A 24,891-nucleotide genomic window follows, 5' to 3' on the forward strand; every position below is an offset into this window, starting at 1 on the left:
CTGCTGTCTGTGATCTGTGTTGATTTTGACTGTGTAATTATTGCTGGGGATTTTAACATTCATGTGGACAACCCTCAGGACAAAGGGACTAAAGACCTGAGTAACACTCTGGGCAACTTTGGGCTGACTCAGCATGTAACAGAGGCCACACATAATAGAGGACACACTCTTGACCTACTGATCTCCAAAGGCCTGAGCATTTCAAAGGTTACTGTGTCTGATGTGGGCCTGTCTGATCATTACTGTGTTTTCTTTGAAAGTAAAATCTCAGCCCACACAAATATATCAACAACAGTGATCACAAAACGGTGTATAACTGAAGACAGTAGTGCAATTTTTAACCAGGTCTTCCCATTAACACCTGACCTGCCCAGAGGGTCAGTCAATGAGCTCGTCAATAGCTTCAATGCTAACATGTTAAATGTAATGGACACTATTGCTCCCATTAAGGTGAAGGTTATCTCTGGAAGGAAAAAGTCTCCATGGAGAAACTCCACACTGGTGAAAAATGAAAAAAGAGAGTGTAGGAAAGCTGAGCGCAGATGGAGAAAAACAAACCTCCAGGTTCATTATGACATTTATAAAGAGAAACTTCACAATTATAATTTACAACTGAGGAATGCAAGGAGGTCCTACTTCTCTGACATCATCACTAAAAACAGCCATAATGCTCAGGTCTTATTTTCTACAGTTGACAGGCTAACAAACCCTCCTGTGTCAGTGGCAGCTGAACTTCATTCGACCATGGCCTGCAATGACTTTGCCAAATTCTTCACTGAAAAAATCCAAAAAATTAGACAAGCAATTGGTACATCAACAGCAGATCCAGGATATGTACTGTGTCTACCAAAAAACTGTTTAAACACCATGAAACAGTTTCAACCTATTAACAGCAAAGACCTGGAGGACATCTTAGGTCAACTGAACAACTCCTCCTGCTGTTTAGATGTCCTGCCAACAAGTTTTTTCAAAAAGGTCTCAAAGACTTTAGAGTCAGACCTGTTACAGATCGTCAACTTTTCTTTATTATCAGGTGTGTTTCCAGAATCACTAAAAACTGCTGTAATCAAACCTATACTGAAAAAAGACAATCTTGACAAGACACAAATGAACAACTACAGGCCGATCTCAAATCTCCCGTTTTTAAGTAAGATCATTGAAAAAGCAGTTTCTCAACAGCTCAGTTACTTCTTAAAACAGAATAATTGCTACGATGCCTTCCAGTCAGGTTTTAGACAGAACCACAGCACTGAAACTGCTCTGACCAAAGTGTTTAATGACATATGTCTGAATACAGACAGTGGAAAAATGTCAGTCCTAGTTTTACTGGATCTCAGTGCAGCATTTGATACAGTTGACCACAACATATTACTCAAACGACTGGAGAACTGGACAGGTCTTTCAGGAACTGTACTAAACTGGTTCAAAACATACGTAGAAAACAGGAAATACTTTGTATCAATAGGTAACTTCACATCTGAGCAGACAAGTATCACATGTGGAGTTCCCCAAGGTTCCATCTTGGGACCCCTTCTGTTTAACATCTACATGCTCCCACTGGCACAGATTATAAACAACAACAAAATAAACTATCACAGCTATGCAGATGACACACAAATATATATCACAATGTCACCAGGAGACCGAGGCCCTGTACAGGCTCTTGGTAAATGCATTGAGGAAATCAATGACTGGTTGTGCCACAATTTTCTCCAGCTAAACAAAAACAAAACTGAGGTAATAGTCTTTGGCGCCAAAGAAAAACGATTACAGGTCACCAGAGAACTTCAATCTATACACCTAAAAACCACAAACCAGGCGAGAAATTTGGGTGTAGTGATAGATGCAGACCTAAACTTAGAAAAACACATTAAGACAATAACAAAGTCAGCTTACTATCACCTCAAGAATATATCAAGGATAAAAGATCTGATGTCTCAACAGGACCTGGAAAAACTAGTCCATGCATTCATCTTTAGTAGGCTTGATTACTGTAACAGCATCTTTACAGGTCTACCTAAAAAATCAGTCAGACAACTACAGCTCATTCAGAACTCTGCTGCTCGAGTCCTCACTAAGACCAAAAAAGTGGACCACATCAGTCCAGCTCTGAGGTCCTTACACTGGCTGCCTGTCCGTCAGAGGATAGACTTTAAAGTTCTGATGCTGGCCTATAAAGCTCTGAATGGTTTAGGACCAAAATACATCAATGACCTCCTGACCCAGTATGAACCATCCAGATCCCTCAGGTCATCTGGATCCGGTCTTTTATCAGTTCCCAGAGTCAGAACCAGACACGGAGAAGCTGCATTCAGCTTTTATGCTCCTTATATCTGGAACAAACTCCCAGAAAGCCTCAGATCAGCTGAAACACTCAGTTTATTTAAATCCAGGTTGAAGACTCACCTGTTCTCAGCTGCATTTGAATAAAGCACCAAATCCACACTTTAAGCTTAAATTTCAAAACTTACATTTAACTACTGATTTTATCTACTGTTCTGATTTTATCTGTTTTGATTTTATATACTGTTTTGTTTGTTTGTTTGTTTGTTTGTTTGTTTGTTTGTTTGTTTGTTTGTTTGTTTGTTTGTTTGTTTGTTTGTTTGTTTGTTTGTTTGTTTGTTTGTTTGTTTGTTTGTTAATTAGTTAGTTTATTTGCTTGTTTTAATCAATTTTAAATCATGCTTTTTATTTGTTCTTGTTTCTAATGTCTCTGTAAAGCACTTTGAATCACCTTGTTGTTGAATTGTGCTATACAAATAAACTTGCCTTGCCTTGCCTTGCCTTTAGTCAGTTAAAATTAGACTTCCTGCTTGGTGAGGTTCACGTGTGCAGATGTGAACAAAGTAACTCACATAGGTGGTGGTCAAATGATCTCCAGAGTGTGAACATGAGCTGACCCATCTATCAGGTGTCTGCTGCAAGTCTGAGCTACATGCCTTCCTGCAACCAGGTATCCTTTGCATTCTGGGATGCGACAGGATGTTATAAATGTACAGAGTACACAAAGGGCTAGCAGCTAGGCCAGAACGCAGCACCTTCTTCCTGTATTTAATTTCATTACCCCAGACACATCTGACCAATAAGGAGGCTAAATGTTCTTACATGGTTCACTTGGAGTTCACTTGAAGTTTTTGCCATGTGAAAAGAAGCCAAACTATGGGAAGAAAGCTAAAAGTTTACAGATTCAATAACTGATTCAGATTAGAGTAAACAACTATAGCGGTGAAAATCAGAATCAGAATCAGAATCAGAATACTTTATTCATCCCGAGGGAAATTAGGGGTTACAGCAGGCAGCACGCTAATGGCGCATGCGCACTTACAAAGGAACCTTCTGACCAACTTTACACAAACATCACATTGGGCAGACATGTCAGAAGGTAGGCTGATAGGAAAAAAACAACGAAAATACACTACATGAGGTAAGAGGAGGAGAAAAAAAACTCCACTCAGACTGAGCTCCTAGTGGGAGAACAGTTTGATAAAAGAAAAAACACCTCAGCACAAAAGCACATGACTATCAATACACCATAGAAACACGAGACAAGCAACAGGGGCGGGTAAAGGGTAAGAGAGAGCCGGCGTAGACAGCGCATCCGGTCCTGCAGCATCTGTGCTGGTCCAGTTGACTGCTATCATCCCCGGTAGGGCACAAGCATCGAAGGCGTTGGAAAGGGAGGGGGATGAGTGAGTGCTTATCAGTGTAAGTGTGTGTGTGTGCGTGTCCATAGTTTAGCTGAGACAGTGTCCTTCGGCCTATCAGGCTAAGTAAACAGTCCTCCAGCCAATCCAGGTGTCCTTCATGGGGCGGGAAGAATAGTCATCACACAGTCGTTATCAGGGAGTTGTTTTGGTGGGCTCCAGCCTTGGGCCTGCAGCTGGGGCCGTGGTGTCCAAATGTTGAATATTGTTGATTTCTCCTTTGTGAGCAGCTCGAATTCTAGCACTCCGAGGCTGGTCTCTCGATCTCCCGTTGAAGAGCTGCGAGCCTCCCCATGATGGTATCAAACTTCTGTTCCGTGGTGTTGTCAGTCTTTTGATTCTGAGACCTCACAACTGCAGTGATCCGTTCCGCGATGTTTTCCAACTGTCGCTCAAGGGTCTCATTTTGAGGAGGCCTCTCTCTGATGTTTCCCCTCATACGCTCAATGGTGTTGTTTTGAGCCTTCACAGCAGCTGTAAGCGTCTCCAAGGTGTTGACCATATTACGTTCGTTGTGAGAGGTCGCACCTCGTCCCGTCGCTTCGAATCCAGCGGGCAGCCTTGTGGGGGTTTGAACAGCCGGTTCCGCTTTCTTATTTCTCTGATAAACCAGGGCTAAGCCAACGCCGATCAGCATGAACCCTGTTATCATGGTTCCGAATAGGTAGATATCTTCAGCGTCCTCGGTCGACAGTCCCGCCAGGCACACGGTCCTCCAGTTCTGCCACCCTTAGAGTCACCAAGATAGCTTCGTGTGTGGACTGTGGAAGGAAGCTATAAAGTACTTAGGCAAAACAGACACAGGGGTGACATGCACATCCCATCAAAGTGATAAAAGTCAAAACCTTTCTGATTTTAGGCCAAAGGGAAATTCTTCAGCATTCAAGGCAAGAGGCTGAGCTTTCTTGATTTTATGTGTTGAGCCATCATGTCAAGACCTCTCAAAACAATCGCTCTTTTCCCACTCTTATGTTCCACCTGTCTGCACAGCAGTTCATACAGATATCAGATATCAAAGACATCAGCATGGAAGCATAGATGACAAGCAACAATGACCAAGTGGAAAACCTTATGCTGAATTAAATTCTTGTAGAGGTTAAAAAAAGAAGAATCACTGATCATTCCAACATGAGCACAAAGGGCTTTTCATGGACTCCATATTCCAGGCATGCTTCAGTGGGTGGAAAACAAGGAGGAATTCAACTAGGTTGCGATCAATATCAGAGCTTTCATATGTTGAAGGTTTTTGGGTGAGGTCTTCACGCTGTGATTGCAGTCAGAAGACGAAAAAAAGAAGCGGCAAGCAGAAGGAGGAGAAATGGGTGGTGCTATGACTGAAACAAAAGCTGCAGCACTTTCCAGCTGTAACACAAACATCAGCAGTTAGTCTGTATTCAGCTCCAAGGTGGTCCAAAGAGAGCTATATTTCACATCTCCTCCGACAGGCTTACGACATCAACAGAGGAGGTATTTCACTCTCAGACTGAAGCTGGATGTTGACTTTGCAATAGAGGGAGCCATTAACAACCATCGACATAAGGACCACAGACTCAAGGAATCGCTCCCTGGAAAGCCACACTTTACCCCACTCGCCCATTTTTCAAGAGCAGACAGAAATCTGTCATCTATAAATTTTTCCTCATAAAGGAGCTGCTGTGCGTGCATCTGTGTGTCTTTTAGCATTTGCAGCTGCTATGCAAAGCATGCCTTTAACACACAGGATAACATATTCATAGTTCTATTTTACTCTCATGCATAACATAGTACAGATCCTCGAGGCTATGATTAATTATGACACGCTGAACACACATTTACACACACAAGGCTGCATGTTCTGTAAACTGCCAGAAAAGTGCTACCAGCGTTCGTGTATACTCCAAAGAAACTGTATTCTGTTGCTACTGTTAGCACCGTGTAAGCTGTGGGGAGAGGGGAGTTCAAAGTTTTCCAGAGTCTCTGGGGATAAAAGAGGCTGTCATGAAAGCATCAAGAGGACCTCATTCATAATAAATGCTGGGAGGAGATGAATCATCAATCCAAGAAAGGTTTTATCTGCAAGCATAACACTGAAAGGATTAACTTTAGCTGTATTTTCCTGGTATTTTTCAAAGCATTGATTGATCTTGTCAGTTCTTTGTAGCAGGCTGTGTGAATAGGGTCAGTATTAGCCCTATATTAACACTAACTCTGCTGTGTTGCACATCTTAAACGTGGCTTTACGTACTGTTTGTCCTGACTTTACAAGGTACTTAAAGAAAGAAACTTTAAAAATAGAATGTTAAGTGGGGAGAAAATCTTGCTTGGAATAGATAATTGTTCAAAACAAGGAGTTTTTCTTTGTTTGAATCAAAGCTGCACTTTGTGCAACACAAAGTGCAGCTTTACATTTTTACATTTTAACTGGAAAATCTGAAAAAGAAAATATATGTGTTATCGTCTTATTAAAACACCCCTTAACCAAGCTAGGGTGAAACCTTTGTAGGCAAAAGAGGCTCAATATAATCCAGGCCTCCGCCTTTATGAAAAAAGCCACATTTCTGTGTTGTTTTACTTGCTGCACACAGGTGCATGAAGATCTTTACACATATAGAGATGGAGGTCAAGTAAGTTGAGTGAAGAATGAAGGAGTTGCTGTTCTCTTGCCCAAAAATAAGAACTGCGACTTTTTTTGCTAGAATAAACCTGTTTTTAATCATTTTTAGAACTGTTTTGAATGAATGTAATGTTATAAGTTTAATATATGTGAGAGCAAGTGAGGTTGAGAAGTTTCCAAGCAGATGTGTTGAGGTGTATTTGCTACCCTCATTATTTAGTTCCAATTCCTCTGACAGGTTAATATTAGCTGCAAGAAGGACAATAATAGAAATATGTTAGTGTTGGACAGGAAAACCCTTGGGTCCTGTCATTTAGTGGCATTCTTGATGTTGTGCTGGCTGAAAACCTGCTCTGGGCCCCACAGCTGTGTCTTGTCTGTTGGCAGTATGACTGTATAGAGTTAATTCAGAGAGTAGGTTTAGCTTATATTGTGCGCTTTGCTGAGCTGACGTCATTGCAAGCTCTGAAACGTTACAAGCTTGCCAAAGTGTCTATGACTCACGCTCGTTCTACGATGTGTAGTGTGCCAGTTTACAGCACAGCATCAACAACACTGGACTTACACTATATGGGACAATGAAGGCACACATGGAGGAAACTACAAAGGTCGTCTTTTACGTATCTGCACATTGAACTTTTAGCTATAACAACGAATCCAGAGACAATTTTGATGGAAGAATGCAAGTGGGATAAGTGAAAACATTTGTTTGGGACTTTAAGATGAAGTATATCGTTTACTTTTATAATTGTGTACTAATACCACCAGAAAATGCATGATTCGCTCGCATGTATGGTGTATAAAGTCGAGTCAAAATAGATGTATTGGAAAATATACTCACATCTGACATGCAGCTGTGATCTGAAGGGCACATCAGGGTAATTACACCCAGTCCAATATTTGGACAATCTAAACAGACCATAATAGAAGGACATCATGATGCACTATCATTTAACAAGCCTTGGGAAAAAAGCATTAACATAATAATACAGCTCCAACAACAAATATAAAGTAATACCATAAAGAAATTCTGTTTATATGCTTCAAAGTCTCATTTGCAGAAGCATAATTGTAAGCCTTGTTTTTACCTCCTACTTTCAAACATTAAACAAGTCTGTAACCATCTGGGCAGACAGAAGAGAGTAATATCTTCAGCATGATCACAGTTGATACTGAATACTAGCAGTGAGTATTTGTGAAATCACAGTGAACTAAATTTTCAATAAAAGGTAAATTCTTATTTAAACTGCAATTCTGTACCAGTCCTTGACTAATCAGGATCAGTCCTCAGTGTTTTATTCTCCAGGCAGACAGAAACAGAAGCACAGAGACATCCAGTTTAACAGTTAATCAAACACTTGCAAAATAAATAGATTTCCAGCAGAAAAAGGCATCCGTTAAAACTGATCTTACCAAAAGGAAAGGAGTTTTACCGTGCAGGGGACGACATGATAAACACGCCTATTTTATGCATGCATTAATTATTAAGTAACATAATTTCATCCTAATGATTTAAAATGTAATGTCTCAGTTTTTAAAGGTTTCTTGACTATTTGAAATTCTTCCACTGAGATTATTTTTCTCTTGGCCAATTATTATCTCTGTCTGAGCAAAAGCTTCAAGTGTCTCTGAGAAATCTTTGCAGAAATACAACTCCGCTCTAAAAAAAACCATTTTGTGATACAGAATTAATTTTAGAGTTTCAGGCTGTTCAATTTATCTGAGAACGTGTTTGTACTCCCTGCTGTATTCACTCCACCATCTGTTTGCTTTATATCAGGCATCCTGTCATCTCTTGGAAATATGGGAAATTGGTTGTATGTCTGCACACCTACACCGACTACATCTGTTTTGTGTAGTGATACAAATGGCATTCTCGAGAAACCAAGCTGCGCACGATAACTGTATGATGTGATTTTTTTTTTTACTTCTTTTTACTCTACAAATTATCATGTCATTAAAGGGAGTACTCTTACTCTAAGTGAGAAAATGACAGATCATTGTCAGTGTGGGGATCGCGCTCTCGACCGAAATACATAAATTAGCATACAGTAGTTCAGTACTCGGTTTTGCTGATATTTTGACAAATTAAGATGTAAACAGAAATCTGAATGACATTTTTAAAAAGTCCCACATATTCTCACTAGAAAATAATTTGTACAAATGGGTTGAAAGTGTTTCAACTGAATGTCAAGCCTCACAGCTTCTTCTTCCAGCTCTAATTTGCATAAGTAGGCCTAATCGGCTACTGTGCTTCAGTGCCAAGTGAGATGATTAAGTGTCTGTAATGATTTGCTCACATCTTGTATTTGGAAATCAAAAGGTGCGACGGCTTTTTAAATGACAACAGTGAAAATGCATCTGGTGATGCAAAGAGACTAGACACTTACTTTTGTCCCTGGTATGTCACTATATCTACAAACAATAATCAGTTTCAAATTACAAATTTTAATGAATACAGCTGATTATTTTCTCTTTTGTTGTGTGCCTTGCAGCAGGCTACAGGAAAAATAAGGGCTATTTTTTTCACCAACTAAAGACATGAAGTGGTTACAGATGGATTTGTGTTGTGTGTGGTCAGCTGCATGCGGCCGTCTGGAGGCTGGATGAATGCTGTTGTCATTGCTGTTGCTGTGGCTGCTGCTCGAAAATGAGCCTCTGGCACTGAGATGCTGTCAGTCTGGCAGACAGACAGGCCATCGCCCTGGTCACTGCTGCCTCATGCCATCTGGGTCTCAACACTGAGACGGGAGGACAGGGGGTAAAGTCATGCACACACAAGCCTACTAACTAGCTTACTCTGTGACTGATTGGCTTGGTTTCTTGGTTTTCTGTTTCAACACTAGACAGAACATACAAACATGTGTGGATGCTTTTAAAACTAGACTGGGTCATTGACTATAAAATCACAAATGTGCTGTGTGAAGGGTTACTTCTGAGATCAACAAAACGTAGCATCTGCTGCTGTGCTAGCATTTGTGGATACATGAGTAATTCATCAGCTGTGGTCCATTTTGGCCACAAACGCTTTAGAAAATTTAGCAAAGATGTAGGGAAATGTGTTGATCTATTTCAGTTCTCTATGTTCTCCATCTCCAGATAGCGACTATAATTAAATAATGTTAAAATATATATATCTTTTGATATATATAATTCTCGTTTACATGACACGCTTCTTATTTGTAACAAAACAGAGATGTGCCCAAATCCTTGAATATATTTACTTTCAGGATTGGAAAAATTATATTTTTCAATTGTTTAGATAAAAAAAATCCCTAATCATTAAAGATTAAACAGTAAGATGACAACTGAAAACATAACAGCACAACGTTCAAAACTACAAAACATATTTTGGGATTTTTATGATGTGTCATTTTTCACAACTTTGTTGGAAAATATCATTTTTTATTAATTTCTTCTTCTTTAAGCAGAAAGCAAATGACAGAAAGCTGCATCATGCCTGTGGTACGTGCTGGAACCTAGAAGCTTTTTCTTAAGTTGGAATTCTTATTTAAAACATAAATTAAGCAGTTTACCTTAAGAGTGGTAATCAACGTATAGATTTAGACAGCCTGAAATTATATCTCAGTTTAATTTTAAAGTTCACTTCTCTAATTCCGAGCTTTATAAATGTCAATTGTAGTGTGTTAAGCTACTTTTTATCAAGTTTGAGGCTTTTACGTTCCAAATGAAAGAAAACAAGTTGCCTAAAGTTTTAAAATGACTGCCAATGAAAAATTGAAAATGACAAAAATGTGCTGTGTGAAGGGTTACTTGTGAGATCAACAAAACGTAGCATCTGCTGCTGAAACTTGGTTTTTATAAATACAGAATAATTAAGTCATGCTAAATCAAACCTTTAACAATCAATTTTGAAGTTTAATGTTTGACTGTTACAAACAGTGGTTTGCATTTATTTGGGCAGTAGTACACCTTCAGTTTAATATCGCTATATTTAGGCATAATCAATGAACTTTCACCAAACATATACGAGGGGTGCGTCTTAAAAATCACAGTTGGTAAAGAAAAATTTGTTAGTTAACAAAAAATGTCAATAAAGACAATGATGGAAGTAACTATTATGGAAATTACCTCGTCACACATTAGCCAACTCATGTTTGTTTGCACTTAGCATATAAAATGTTCTATTTATTCATACATGTAAAGTCAAAGAAAATATGTGTTTGAAATATGACCTGTTTGGAAATTACAGCCAAAAAGGCCACTTTTAATATCAAAAATTATGATCGAACGATTATTTAAATGTTTTGTAACAAAAACTAAACATGAAAAAATGTGTTTCTGTCTTTATTGTGTATCTAACCAATAAGATAATTTCAAGTAATACCATGAAATAATCTATAAATGTACTGAAAACATAACTGCACAATTCTCAAAACAACAAAATATACAGTGTGATTGTTATTTTGTGTTATTTCCCATGAATGTTATCTAAAAGTATGTGTTGTGATGGATATTTGTTTTGATCTAATCATTGTGCTCTGCTGTCAGTCATCTCCAAGAAGCGTTTCCCATGTATATGTGAATTAAATGCCTTTCATGATTTGTCATCCAAGAGCATCTACCCTATAAATGGAGAGTAAATACCTGCCATGATCTATAATCAGTCATGTGCAGCTTCGACTGTGATCTACTATCACTCATTCACAACAGACATTGTGATCTATTATAAGTCATGCAAAGCAAGCATCTACATATAAACACAGAGTAAACATTTTTGTCAGACACCATCACTCACTCACACTCACATGTATTATAACCTACTATCAGTAACTTGCAGAAAACATCTGCAATAAATATTTGCCTGTTGTAATCATTGAGGTTATTTCTTCATTTGTTTTTGAATAAATGAATGTAAGTATGGAGAAGGACATAGATACACACACGTCACAGCTGAACAAACTCAGAGCTGACTGCGCAGCTGTTTGCCTTTATTTCACTGGAAGCTTAGAGTTACACATCTCAGTTAATCAACTCAGACTTTATAGTTAGGGGATTATTAATCTTACTTTCTGGAAGAGGACCCTTCTTTCATGTAAACAGTTTATTTTAACCCTGCATTGTCACATCTCTTAACTTCACTGAGCTGTACACCAATGTTTATTTTGACAGAAACGTTTGATTTAGTGTTAGTCATAGTCTTGACGAAAACGTCATTTAGTTTATAGTTAACTAAATCTAACATTAATTCTTATTTTCTTTGTCAAATGTGAAACATGTCTACTCTTCTGTTGCTCCCAGGCACTGATGTTTTGTTGCTTTTCCATGAGAAACGGGGAGCACAGGAGGTAGTTGTACTGTTTTTAAAAAAAGAAAAAATGGAGAGGGGGGGGGGGCGCAGATCAAATGTGTCCATCTAACCTTAAAGCACGAGGGGGTTACTTCTGATAGGATCACTTACAAACTCGTCCGGCCTCGCTACACAAGTTAATTAGTCGTGATTGGGGTATTTTGTCCTAGTGCATTGGTTATTATTTAGTTATTGTCTTGCTTTCATCAGAAAAAAAAGGTAGTTGACAAAAGCTATGACAAAAATTAGCAGTCAACACCACTGCTCTGCTCTTTATAATGTTACAATAAGCCATTTTATTTGATCTGATATTTTCTAATCTGTTTTTCCACCATTTAGTAACTCGGCTTTGGCTTTGTTTTTTTTTTTTAATGGTACTTTAAAAATGCTCAGCTAAATGCTCATGTGATCTTGCCCACCTGTCCATCTACGCTAACATGCTAGGCTGTAGCAGGTACAGTAGCTGTGTCCCAAAACGTAGGCTGCATCCTTGTGAGGACCCAGCCTTCGTGATCCACGTGGGCCGTGTCCACAAGGCCGAGAAGGTCAGAAGTGCGAAGTGCGAGTTTTTTTGTTTATTTTTATTTTTATTTTTTTTTGCCTGTCCCATTTGGTTCTTTAGCCGTCAGAATTGTTGTCTGAGGACCAACAAGGATACCCAATGGATTTATTTTGCCAAATGGATCATCGTGGCATTGCCGTATTGGTCCATTTGATCGACCTTTGTTTTTATTATTTATTTTACTTTATTTCCAGTTATTACAGACAGGACAGACATGAGGGATAGGAAAGGGAGAAAGAAAGAGGAAGGAAAAGAAAAACATAAGGGGAGAGGGACAGTGAGAAAGGGGGAAAAAAATAAAAATAAAATAAAATAAAATCTCCTGGATCACCTGTTGAGAGAGAAAGAATAGAAAACAAGCAAAAAAAACCAAAGCAACATACTAAACACAACACCATCGCATTAATCTAGCTAAGTGTAAACAGCAGTAAATACTAAATATTCAATGTTGTTGTGCAGCACGCAGGACAGACAGCGCACAATGTGCTTTGAAGTAGCAGCCAAGAAAGGTGTAATTTAAGTCTACGAGCAGTGAACACCCGTGTGCACACCTGTGTGGATCAGCGCGCTTGTATTCAAATGGTTTCCACATGTAATGGTCTGCAAGAGGATGTAGAGAGCCATAGCCCCGTCCCCCAGGGCATGAAGCAGGCATGGAGGAGATCCAGGCCCCAGACATCCAGAGGCCCCAGAGTGCGAGAGCCCAAGGAGGACCACCGGAGGGGCATCCGTGCCACCTTCATGGGAAGGGCTGAGGATCCCCAGACGAGGCGTCACCCAGTAGCCACCGAGCAGAAGCTAGAGGGGGCTGCACCGGCGTGCCCGCCGGCTCTGCCGGCAGCCAGCTGTGCCAGAGTGAACCGAGCCGCAGGCCCAGAGGCCAGAGGCCCGAGGGCCCCCCGCACCCCGGAGGAGGCCTGACCGAGCAACAGGCGCCAGGCCCCGCCAAGTAGCCACCGGGAGTGAGCTGGTACATACCTGAGCGCCCAGCCCCGGACACCAAGAACCACCAATGCACCGACCCCTGAGGGCATCAGTTACCGGCAGGGAGTGTGGTGAGAGGAGATAGGCCTCCACACTTTGGAGGGCCTGGGAGTTCCCAGAGAGGTGGAGTCTAAGACCCGACCTGACATATAGACACAGACAAACAGGCATACACAGACACAAACATGCATTCCCACCCTCATGCACACATATACAAACACTCAGCACTCACCCAACGTAAGGATTGACATAAATGGACATGTACACACAATCACACTCCCCAAACATACTCTATACCCCGGGTCCAGGTACTCTCGCCCCCAGAGGGGGAAACAGAACCCAGACCCAAGAGATGTTACCTTTCCCCCCGGGGTGGAGGCAAGCAGACTGTCCCAGGCTCCGCAGCAGCAGGGAGGCCAATCGGACAGCCAACATCTCCTTCCAGCCCCCCTGCCCCGATGGCTAGTAGAGAACGGGGGTGTGTGAAGACCCCCTCCCTCCTCCCGCTCATGTGTAGTGTCTCGGTGGAGTTTAACAAACTCAGCCGTCTGTACGGTGGCCCTGAGAGGCCAAACGGACTGCAACTTTAGAAAACACTTGCAAAAAGAAAAATGCTGCAAAAAGAAAAACACCTGCAAAAAGAAAAACGCTGCAAAAAGAAAAACACCTGCAAAAAGAAAAACGCTGCAAAAGCACACAAGACACAACGGAAATGTTTTTGGGGAGACAATAACCCGACGGACCAGTTGCACGAACCAAAACATGCTAACAAGTGCACTGGGACTGGGAGACACTTCAAAGAAGTGGAAGCGGGGCGGCCAAAGAGTAAACTTTCAAAAGTAAGTACTGAATATTATGTCACTTATTGATGTGCAAATGTTTAATAATGAAGAACATTAAAACATTACTGTTGGCCACATGTCGGCAAAGTTATGTGAAATTAGCGATGTTTGTACTTTCAGCGTTTACTTTGTTTTAAAGCCTTTACTTTATACGCCGTTCGATAGTCGACCTTAATCTTACAGAGAATCTGATGATTTTGTGGATAATTAAAGTCAGTCATATATCCACAAACACAACAAGCTGAAAGTCAGTGATGCTGCTCGGTTTGCAGTCCTGAATATCACGGCACAAGCAGGATTCACTGCACTGTTAATGTTAGCTATGTTATATTGCTGCCTCTGTTCGGTCACACATGTGTCCACTGCACCATCTGGGAACTCTTCTTGTTTACACTCGTAATAACACAAACACTAAATCCTGCTTCTCTGGTGCTGTTGTGTAGCAGTGTGTACACCTGAGACTGCCACCTGTCTGTCTGTCCTGCACTCTCTCTCTGTTTCTTTCTCTCTGATTGTGGAATAAAAGTATGAACATGTGTTTATAAGTTACACTTGTGTTTGAATCCTGCAGCTTATCACACATTTGATTTCCATGTGTGACACCTGCAAGTGTCCAGAGTGAGGACAGACTGAGGGACCCACTGCTGCACATTATCTGTGAGGCTTTGCAGCCCTGATGATCCACCAGGACAAACTCAGCAGTGTGTGAGGAAGAGGAGGAGGAAGAGCCAGCAGCAGCTGACAGATGGAGAGAATAGACAGACTGTTCCCTGTTTGTGAAGGACTGCTAGGAAAGTTTAACATAACTGTCTGTGCTGAATCAGTCTTATTAGGTAATGTTCAAATAATGTTATCATCCCAGTGTTTCCAGTGTGGGAGAAAGTACTCAGGGCCTTCAAGTTACACACCATGAAAGGCAGCAACAAGTTTAATGTTCAGAAACTTAAAGTCTGTATCAGCAGCAGAATGGAGCTAAAAATAAATGTTTGTTTCAGTTCAATGAAGCTTTGAGTATTTTGGATCAGTAGCTGCTGTGTTTGTTGCATCATATTGCTGTAATTGTTTATATGCTTTATATATTCTGAGCTAAGTTGATCTATAGTGTTACATCATATTCTATAAGGATGTTATGTGTTTGTAGACTTTCTGCCCAGTTTGACCCATTTAGCAGAAGTCAGCCTGTTTAAGGCTCTGATATCTATTCTGTGTGACTTAAAGCAGTTATGACATGGTCTGATTTTCTCACCCAATAAAGGAATATTTCATATATCAGTCTACTCTTCATTCTATCAGACACAGTTACCACAGCTCGCACATTTTCTTTTTACACATACACAGCAAATCTCTGGAGTTAAAAATTCTGGAGTTAGGCATAAAAGTGCACATGAGTTACATTCCGGGAGTTTATTTTTCACCTTATACTACAGTCAGTGTTGGGGAGTACTCTAAAGCGGTGTAATATTTAGGTGTTCATTCACTGGGTGCTAAGGAGTCTAATTCAACACATTGCTGGTGTTGTTTGTCTGTCGACCGTTACCGCGCCTATCTGTGCTTGTCTCTTGGACTCCGACATGTAGGAGGTAAAAATACTTTATTTATTTTGGAATTTTCTGTGAGTGTAGTGATGTTATTTATATATATATTCAGTTACATGGATGCATAAGTAAAATATAAAGTTAACTAACTAGCACTACACGGATGCATAAGTAAAATATAAAGTTAACTAACTAGCACTACACGTGTTTTCTGCATGTTACACTGATTCGTTGATAGCAGCTAGGCTAACATTAGTCAAAAGTTAGCTAACTGACTTATCTTACTGTATTTGAAGATACACATTTCACGTTGTCAATGAAAACGTTCATTTGTATTTCTTTTTTTTAACACTAATGTTTCATTTAACGTTAGCTAACTACAGTAATATTATGTTTAGACTCATGGTAATGGCCGTATTTAACCAAAGAGAGGTGCAGCCTGCATTGATGAGATATCAAGGTACCATTAACATAAGTTAGTTAGTCCTGCTTCACAGATATGCACACAACCCTGTCGCCAGACCTGAAAAGACAAGGACACGGCAAACATGCAGTCACATTGTCTGCTAAACCTAGCCTAGCTAAATAGATTTTAAGCTAGTGTGGACAGGCTAGCTCAATGTTAGAAAGTGTTTATGGATTACGTTATACACAGTTCACATAAAGTTATTATAAACAGCCTCTTCTTCTTCCACATGTTATGTTTCATATTAGTAAAGGTTTTTTCCGTAGGTGGCCAAGATGTTGATAAAAGTAAAACACAGAGAGACAAAGAAATATGTCAAATTGGAAGAAGTCAGCTTCACAGATTTTATGAGTGCAGGTAAGTTATACATGGTTTGTACTAAGTCATTAAAGAGGAAATGATAATGTTGTTATTAACTAAGTGATGATTTTACTTCAGTGCAGCAGAAGTTTCTCATACCAGAAAATGCAGCACTGAAAGTCACAGATGAGCAGGGTATAGAGGTGGATGAGGATGTCTTTCCTGAACTTGCAGGAGTCAAAGAGGTGTGTTTTGTCATCTATACAGCTGAAGGTAAGTAAATATATGCTCTGATAGATTTTGTGGGATTTGATTTCTACAGTTACTCTTAAATAAACCTTTTTTAATTTGTCTAATATCCTGTGGTAACAATCACAAAATGCTGTTTTCATGGCTCAACAGTAAGTTGGATTTATCACATGCATTTCAGACATCCTGGAAACAGAATCATCCAAGAAGCTGCGTGACTGCTCAGACCTAACACACTATGTGACACTCACACCTTGTGGTATGTAAATTGTATATTACCATAATAAAATACAAAATAACCATCTGTTCTCCTGGGAGAAAGTATAATTTAATCAAAGCATACAATTTACTGGCTCTATGTGCGTAAATGGTAGCTTTGTTGTGGTTGATTTTTGATTGTATATGCCTTATATTGTAATATTTTTGTTTGTCACCCTTAGATTTGACTGTCCTGAAGCAACATGTGGAAGAGCCCTCCTCTCCAAGTCGAACAGATACATTGTCTGTCTCAACCACCAGCAGTCAGAGCAGTGACACAAGCGATGCCGGACTTCAAATGGTTCAGCCTCTATTGGACAGCATACATGCAAGAAATGTAGATACAGTACTTAATAGACTTGTATTTGACTCTTTAGTTGTCATTACTTGAAAAAGCTTAAACACGAAGATAAAACAGATTAGAGAAAAATAATTTGATACAGTATTTCATGTAGTTCATATGTATAATCCACAGATTGAAATCGTTTTTTGGGTTAAAATAGTCTCATTTTTTGTCAATTTTTTTGTTCTTTGTATCAAATGTGTTTAGACAGTGGAGCAGATTCTGACTTCCAAACCAGCAGGGGTGACTGTCATCCATGAGTATGAAAAAACTGGGAGTTTGAAAGATTCCACCAGGCGATTAATGGTGAACATCATTGTAGCTCATATGCGTGAAAAGGAAGGGTAAGAGGAATGATGTTTATTCTATTCATTTTTAAAACTGGCAAGGATCTTATCAAAAAACACTTCTGCTTTTGCAGGAGAACTATAAGTAAAGCAACGAAGGAGTTTCATGCACTTGGAATCGTGTCACTCTTCCCATCTTTGAAGGATCCTTACTCCAAAAAGGGATATGTGAGTTTGCTCTGTAACTGTAGTGTGTAATAAGACTTGCTCTCTCTCTCTCTCTCTCTCTGTCTCTCTCCCTACACATATATATAAATATATATACACACTCTACAATGTATGCAATTTCTTTCTTTCTGTAGGAGCATTTCTATGACATTCAGAGCAACAAAGGTTTTCTTGAATGGCGTATCAAGACTGTGCAACGTCAATCCAAACCCCCCACTGCATCACAGAACAGAGTGGAACTGAAAGGAGGGCCCACATCACGAAGGAAGTTTGGTTTCACTAATGACCAGCAAACAAGAGATCAATGTATGGAAGCCATGTCTCTTCTTCATCACACCACTGACCAAGATATAGTCTTCCAGAAGATGAGAGAGACATTCTACTATCGTCAGCAGATACTCCATGACCCACAAGAATCAGCAAACATTCTTCAGATGTTTCCTCGGTTTTTGGACACTAAAGGACTGGTAGGTAAACAAATGGGGATCTGAAAAATACTTGACTTAAAAAAATTGATTTTAATGGACATACTTCTCCTTTGTTAGATTTTGCAGGACTTTGCAATGATGTTTGGAGTAGAGACTGCTTCCAGGTTCCTGGAAAAATGGAACACCGGTTTTAAAGACAAGGTTGCCAGGGAAGCCAGAGACCTTAAAGAGACTTGTCTTCTGAAAAGATTGCTGAAATCTGCTTTGAACGAAGAAATGGATGATGCTGATGAGCCAGGTAGTGTCCTAAAGTAACACTTTATTAGTGTAGTAATTTTAGTTTTCATTTTTAAAAGTTATCAAAAAAGCAGCAGTGTGCATAATGTGTGTATGGATCACTTATTTTCTGCTCATACCCTCAACCAGTTTTTATATGTTAGTGAAGTTCAGTTCTGTCTCCCCTTTCCAGCATTAGTATTTAACTCCTTAACACTGTCTGCAGAGTGGGACAGCGACATGGCTTCTCTTCTTGTTCTGCTGCACCTTCTCACGCCACAACCAGCTGGAAGGAAACGGCCAAAGAAGATGAGTGTTGGAGAGGCAATAGATCATCTGGTTAAATTTCACAAGGTTTGTCAAGATAATGTGATCTAGTTCCAGATACTGTGGTTCATGGAACACTTTTTCTTAACCTAAGGGTTTATAAAGTGATGCTTTTTATTGTGTTTCAGTCTTGCCAGAGCCTTGAGGATCACCTCATGAACAATGAAGGAAACCCTCAGCCATATCTCCTGGCCACAGGGACTTCAAAAGCACAGGTTTTCAGCTTCTACATAGTCTTGGATCGAAAGCTTCTTCCATGTCAGTCAGGCACATCACTGGGTGCATTTGATGAGCTGTTCAAGTGCCACTTTGTTTTCAGTGTGAAATATGAAGACGCTCTGTCCAGCCTGTACACATTTTTGCAGACCACTGTGTACAATATTGATGTAGGTACAACAGTGGAAAGTCCAAGAGTCAAAGAGTTGCGAGCAAAGCTGTTGAATAAGTAGTAACCAGGTTATGCATTCAAAATGCTGACCTGCTTTCTCTGTGCTTTATCCTTTAGTACAGCTTTACTTTTGTTCAGACATTTAAAACTAGTTCATGGAATGTATCCTGGCAAAAATTTGAAACTAAAATGTGGTCAGATAGGATGTTGTTTACAATTCTCAAGTTATTCTGGATTTAGAAGACATCTGAATAAGATACATGCTACTGTTAGCACATGTGTTCCTCATGAGACCCCTTCTGACCATGATACCCAACAGTTTAGTAGTTCTCAGTGCTTAAATGATGAAACACCATCCACATCATCTCAGTGCCAAAATTCTGAAGCAGGCCCTTCATTCTCAAATCAGAGCAAGGACATGTGTGCCTCCATTATTGCCAGACTTTTAGGAAGTGGTCTACCAAATACTGTAGTTCTTTCTACAGTTCAGAACTTAGAGGAATTTGTGGGAGATTGGCAATCTAATATTCAGGAACAATTATTGACCCTATTACCGAATGACAGTCCCTCCAGATCAGCCATTGCAGATTTATTTAAAAATTTGGACAATCCGTTTAGTCACTTGAATTCTGAAAGCAAATGTAATAAATATTTTAGAGATAAGTGGGAAATGGTACAGCCAGTTGAATTGCACCTAGGAGTAAGATACGATACTAGACGATGTAGCAAAACTAGAACCTATGAGCAAGTCCCAGTAAATGACAAATTCATATATATCCCCATATTGAAAACACTCCAGTTCATTTTTAAGAATGAAAGTATTTGTGAGATGATGCAAATATGCACCCAGTCTGACACATATCAGGACTTCTGTGATGGAAGCTACTTCAAAAGTCATCCTTTGTTTTCAGGTAGCAAGTTTGCTATCCAAGTCCAATTGTACTATGACGAATTTGAGTGTGCAAATCCTTTAGGTTCAAAAAAGGGTATACACAAAGTTGGCTGCCTTTACTTCATCCTTAGAAATCTTCCTCCCAGTCTGAATTCGGCTTTAATGAACATTCATCTGGTATCATTATTTCATGCACAAGACGCAAAAAAATATGGAATTGATGAAATCCTGAAGCCCCTAGTAAAGGACCTGAAAATATTAGAGACGAGTGGGATTGCTGTTCCATTTGCTAAATTTCCTGTATTTGGTACTCTGGCACAAATTACAGGTGATAACTTGGGGATGCATAGCATTCTTGGGTTTTTGGAATCGTTTAGAGCTAATTATTTTTGTAGATTTTGCTTAATTGATCAGTCTTCAGCTCAATTAGTTTTCTCAGAGGACGACCCATGTTTAACTCTTAGATCACCAATTCTGAATAACCAACATTATAATAATTTGGTAGATGATCCAACATTAACATCTTCATTCGGCATAAAAAGAAAGAGCATACTTAATTCATTAAAATATTTCAATATTGCGGAAAATTATGCCGTTGACATCATGCATGATATTTTGGAAGGGGTTGGTCAATATGAAGTCAAGTTGCTATTTCAATATTTAATCGAATACTTCATCTCTAAAGATAGCTTGTTAAATAGGATATATGCTTTTAATTACGGCTATATGGAAAAGAAAAATAAACCAACGAATATTAACCTGGATCGTGCAGGGCATGGAATAGGTTTAAATGCATCACAAACACTTTGTTTGATCACAAACATACCTTTGATATTTGGTGACCTGGTACCAGAGGATGATTTGCACTGGCATTTGTTGCTTTTGTTGTTGCACATTCTAAACATAGTTTTCTCATACTCTATCACTGAAGGAATGACTGTGTATTTAAAGCACCTGATTATTGAACACCATAGACTCTTTAAGGAACTATACCCATCAAACAACTTAATTCCAAAACATCATTTCATGGTCCACTATCCAAGGTGCATTCGAAAGATTGGTCCTCTCATTCATATCTGGACCATGAGATTTGAAGCCAAACACAAATTTTTCAAAGACTGTGTTAAGAACTTTAAGAATTTGACTGTATCACTTGCAAGGAAACATCAGTTTGCATTAGCTTATCATTGGGAATGTATGAGTTTAAAAGCAGTTGAGTCTGGTCCAGTTAAAATGCGTTCACTTGAAACACAAGAATACTCAGAAATTATATCTCCATATCTTCATGTTGATTTACAGAACACTGTCAAACTCACAAACTGGGTAAAGTGTAGTGGAGTTGAATATCGTGTTGGGCTTTTTGTTTGCACAGGCACTTATGAAAACATGCCGGTTTTCAGCAAGATAACTTCGATCATTTTGCATGATGGTAAAGCTGTTTTTGTTATGGTTGAGCATGAAACGTGTTTCCATGATCATTTTCATGCTTATCAGGTAAATGAAACCATTCCTAAGAAGATACTGGTCCTAGAAAGGGAGAAGTTAAGACATTTCAAAAGTTTTGATGGCCAAATGTCATATGGGTGTGATTCACAATTGTATGTCGTGTCAGACAGTTGCATTATTTAATTTGTTGGCTTAATGGAGACCTTATAGAGTCTTTTTCATGTTAACACTGCATTACAATAAGTGCTTATTCTGTAGTCTTTTTTTTTTCTTTAATTCAGTTTTTTTCCCAATGTTAGGCCTATCTGACCACACAATGTCTCAACTGTTTGGCTGCCATAATTGTTGCTGTTTTATTGTCGAATGTTACACTATTATAGTGCTGTTACACAGAATGTATGTTAGTCCATTGAATTTTGAATATGATACTTTTGATAAATAAAATTCATACATTCATAATAATCAGTATGGTGTTTTTGTAGTAATTGTCACCTAAAACCTTTTTTCATTTGATGAGTAACACTATAAAAGAGTTAATATCAAAATGAACTCTAGTTATGAGTTACATTTTACTCTTTATGGTAGTAGAAATTTTACTCCATGAGAGTTTAGTTTTAACTCCTATAAAGAGTTGAAAAATCAACTCCCAGAAAAGAGTTACTCTAACTCTGCACTAGAGTTTATTCGATGGTCACGCATGTACACTCAAATGTAGTTAATCTGAACTCCCAGAGAGTTTATTCCAAAGACCAGAATTTGCTGTGTATAAGTAAGCATTGAGCCAAATTTAGTAATGCCAACATATTAAAAGAACAATATTTGCCTCTTATAATACATCTATAGATACACTGTCACAGACACTTGTCTTTGAGTGAAGATTTAAGGTGATAGGAAATATAAATAAATGCAACTTGAATCTTTACTGAAGCTCAGTGTTTGACACAGAGTTCAAACTCCCTGCTGTAATAACTAATAATGATTAATATAATAACTATAATATTGGCCATATTATATTTACATTATCACAGTGAGATGACTTTAGTCTCATGAACAACATTAGCTAATTGTTATTTACTAGCTAATCTTAAATGACTGTTCAGTACAGAAATGAAGCCCAACAATCACGTTTTATAGTCCTGTGGTCTCAGCCTCAGATACTAATCAAATCACACAAAGCTCATGTAGAAACAAATATACAAAATATGTTCTCCTTCATTTCTGTCAAACAAAGCTGTATGAAACGTTTCCAGCTGTTAGTATCATGGTTGCTAGGCAACCTGGGCAGCGCGACGGAGGCTAGACCGTCACATTTCACAAGCCTACAAGACTCGCACTTCTGGCCTCAGCGGTCTTTGAGTACGCAGCCCTTGAGGACCGTTAAGGCTGCATACTTTAAGGCTGCAGACCCTGAATTGGGATACAGCCATACATACATGTTTTGGTTTGTGCAACTGGTCCGTCGGGTTATTGTCTGTTGTGTCTTGTGTGCTTTTGCAGCGTTTTTCTTTTTGCAGGTGTTTTTCTTTTTGCAGCATTTTTCTTTTTGCAGAATTTTTCTTTTTGCAGCATTTTTCTTTTTGTAAGTGTTTTCTGTAGTTGCAGTCCGTTTGGCCTCTCAGGGCCACCATACGTCTGCTCCTTGCTATCTAAAATATAACAGGACACTGACGTAAATTCTCGACCGTCTCAAACTTCTGTTTAATCAGTTTTCTTTTTGACATTTATTCAGCTGTGTAAAAAGCCCGGAGGAACCCACCCGATGGATTAATAATGCTTTATTTAATCTAATTTAAGCTAATAACTTTGATCTTAGTCAAACCAATTTACTCCAGATCAAATAAAACACAGAAAAAAGCCAAACAATAACATTTTTAAGTTATCCGAGTGACTTATATATCATGTTTAACCTGAGTAGCGAAAGACAGGGGGATTCTGAAAACAATGAAGCCGGGAGTCCACTGCTCTCGCCGGCTCGAATCACCATTGAACCCCCCGGCTAGCTATCGAGCGGGTGGGTAACAGACGTCTCCGAAAACGTCGGAGAACTTTTGCAAATATGTGATGTCTTGATAAACCAAGCAGATATTTGAAGTTTACACAGCTACTTTCTCGCCTGAAATTATGTTAAAAGTTTATTTTGTGACCCAGAAAGATTAATAAGAGTAATATTAAAACTTAGTAGTGGCCGCCATTGTTGGAAACTGGAATTGGCATGGCCGCACTATGAATTCTGGGATATGGTGGGCCACGAAGCACACACCCGACCCATCCTTCAAATTCGGGGAAATAAAGGACACATTTGTCGGCCGCATTTGAAGGAGTCAACGAATTGGGACAGCCTTCGTCACCTGGCTGTGACGTAATCTGCCTTCAAATGCGGCCTCCGGAGGATGCAGCCGACTTTTTGGGACACAGCTAGTGTTTAGTTTAGCATGTAGTAATTGAGCCCCCAAATAAGAAATTCTGTTCAGCAGAGGACCTGGAGTCAGTATGACCCTTCAGTTCTATCTGGATTTTTTAAAAGTAAGAATTGGGATGAAACAGCTTCAAGGAAAACAGCATGTCACTACTGCTAGACTAATCAATGCTAGTAGCACAGTAGTTAAGCTCACATAATGTTGTTTTTGAAGCTCATTTAAAACACATTATTTCACATGCAGAAACTGAAAGGTTTCCTTGATGTTTTCTATTCTGAAAGTTGGAAAATATAAGTTCACATCATGTAATCAGTAAAGGACATAGTAACAATTACAATAGCACCACCCTGTAATCTTTGATCCAGCTTTATACTTAAGAAAATGACTGATTTAAGCAATGGTTTTACATGATGCTGACTCCAAAACAGAAGGATGTGTGCCTGTGTTGGAAATTCAAGATCACACACTGCCGGTGATGGTCTTTTTTTTTCTTCCAATTTGTAGTTACAGGTTTTAAAAAGTCAATAAAAAGGTCTTAAGTTTTTCAGACTTCAAAGAACCTGTAAGTGAGTGGGACACAGTTTGCTCCCAGCTATAGAAGCAGAATAGGGGTGGGTTAGGCGGAAAGTGAGAAAGGTAAACTGCAAACACTGAAATGGCTTAGAGTAGGCTAGACAGGTCATGTACGGGTGAATATGAATTCATGCTATAGCTAATATGGAAATATATTGATTTAAATACCTAACAAGCTAGTATACCACAGAGTCCTGTGCTGATCAGTGTGTGAGCCAAACTAACACTCTGCAGCACTAGAGATATAAATGGGTCAATTACTTTAAATTTTATGCTGGGAAAATAAAAGATGCCTAGTCTCTATGAAACACAAATTGTTACAGGAGCAGTATAGAAATGAAACTGTTATTGGTGCCATAGTAGCGTGTGGGATGGGAAGTGAAGAAGTGGCAGTCGTGAGGGTCAGGACATGTTAGAAAAAGAAAAAGAGAAAACTGTTAAGAGAAATTAATATGCTCCTAACCACTCTAACCAATTAGTAT

At 39.2% G+C, this 24,891-nt stretch overlaps 1 protein-coding gene and 1 long non-coding RNA gene across 2 annotated transcripts in view; one reads left to right on the forward strand and one right to left on the reverse strand.

Annotated features, from left to right (window-relative positions):
- galnt9 (polypeptide N-acetylgalactosaminyltransferase 9) overlaps nucleotides 1–24,891 on the reverse strand; it is a 344,527-nt gene that overhangs the window by 201,529 nt on the left and 118,107 nt on the right. The gene's annotated exons all lie outside the window — the stretch shown is intronic.
- Nucleotides 18,300–19,074, forward strand: LOC309719440. The gene is made up of 3 exons (XR_014280245.1): nucleotides 18,300–18,388; nucleotides 18,593–18,720; nucleotides 18,822–19,074. It is a non-coding gene; the product is annotated as an uncharacterized lncRNA (long non-coding RNA).

Source organism: Aulonocara stuartgranti (genome assembly GCF_965226115.1).
Source record: "Aulonocara stuartgranti genome assembly, chromosome: 12".
In the NCBI taxonomy this organism is placed as follows: domain Eukaryota; kingdom Metazoa; phylum Chordata; class Actinopteri; order Cichliformes; family Cichlidae; genus Aulonocara; species Aulonocara stuartgranti.